This window comes from Lampris incognitus, chromosome 17 (genome assembly GCF_029633865.1).
Source record: "Lampris incognitus isolate fLamInc1 chromosome 17, fLamInc1.hap2, whole genome shotgun sequence".
In the NCBI taxonomy this organism is placed as follows: domain Eukaryota; kingdom Metazoa; phylum Chordata; class Actinopteri; order Lampriformes; family Lampridae; genus Lampris; species Lampris incognitus.
In genome coordinates, this window is record NC_079227.1 from 17,919,562 (window position 1) to 17,921,182 (window position 1,621).

Here is a 1,621-nt window from a genome sequence, read left to right on the forward strand (position 1 = left end):
TCAGTCCACAGATATGCCCTCATTGGCTTTTCTCTTCAACACCTGCAAAAAAAGCAATGACAACAAAAACTAAAAACAAAGTTTGAATTATTAAAGAGGGACTGTGTTGGAATTATTTGACAGCAAATTGGAGAAGGTGTGGTTTGCTCACCTGTTTTAGTTCATCAAGCAATGTCTGATGGTACGAGAAGACAGAGATATGTCATTTTCATATGTCATGAAATGCAGTTGCATTATTAAGCCTGTGATCTAGTCTAATAATGCTTTAGATAGTTTTTGATTTGGACCAACCTGCCCAACAGGATGGTGGCAGTACTAGGGGCCCATCTACAGAAACCCCGTAGTACCGCTCAGCCAGCCATGAGACCTCCGCTGGGTCGTCGACCAAAAACCTCTTCTGGTTCATCCACACACATCTCAACCTCTGACAAGCCAACAACAGATACAGAAATTCTAAACACTCTCTCTTTATTTCTACCAACAGTAGCCACAGCTGATTTACAGCACAGTTGCTTATAAAGTTTATTAATTATTTAGCCTTATTCTGTATTAGATTCTCAATTCCGACTGGAACTGAGAAAGTGACATTCACATTACATATACAATCCCATTTGCACATTTGTTCAAAATGTATCACACTGAAATGCAGGTTGGGACATAGAAACACTCTGTAGGAGGTCGGTCATCTGATGTTATTTTGACTGACCTCTCACAGGGCCCTCTTGCTCTTGTTTCGGCCCCAGCTTGGTTGTGGGCATAGCGACAGTGTAATCAGACATGGGGGACGTGAGGCTGTGCCCACCGCTGGAGATGCAAAGTCTCCGCCTTACGGCTGCCAAGTCACAAATGTAGGCCTCCCTGTAGGATTGGCTGGCTAGAGAGAGAGAGAGAGAGAGAGAGAGAGAGAGAGAGAGAGAGAGAGAGAGAGAGAGAGAGAGAGAGAGAGAGAGAGAGAGAGAAGAGAGAGAGAGAGAGAGAGAGAGAGAGAGAGAGAGAGAGAGAGAGAGAGAGAGAGAGAGAGAGAGAGAGAGAGAGAGAGAGAGAGAGAGAGAGAGAGAGAGAGAGAGAGAGAGAGAGAGAGAGAGAGAGAGAGAAATGTTTTGTTAAAGTCAGTAGCTACATTCACATGGTGCCTTTTATTCCACTAATAATCAGAATAACAGCCAAATCAGAGCAAACCAGCCTATTCTGACAGAAATGTCTCTCTGTTTGAGAGGGGTGGTGCAAACCTTTTGCAATCTGTTCAACATGGGGATTTTGTCATATTAAACACCCCTTCCAATTACTTTCTATGTTCATAATATCTGTACTGTGCCTGTGCACGCTCACCCACTCCAGATTAAATGATGTTTACTTGTTTCCGGTATATTGCACATGTCAGAGCCCATATACCTGATTACTTCATGGGGGGGCATTAAAATGGGACACCATGTACGATCATTTTAAGGGCAGACCGCCATTTGGATGCTGCCTGCCCTTCCACTCCTCACATAAGTTTTTCTTTTATTACACGATGATGCTGGTCGCGTGGCTTGGGTCCTGGACTGCTCCATTGGCATGTGGACACTGCTTGGCATCCTGTGCATCGTGTTCTTCATAAATTTTATGTCCATTATAATTC

At 43.9% G+C, this 1,621-nt stretch overlaps 1 pseudogene; it reads right to left on the minus strand.

Moving 5' to 3' along the window:
- Nucleotides 1-1,621, minus strand: part of LOC130127127 (FERM domain-containing protein 6-like) — an 11,637-nt pseudogene continuing 10,016 nt past the window's right edge.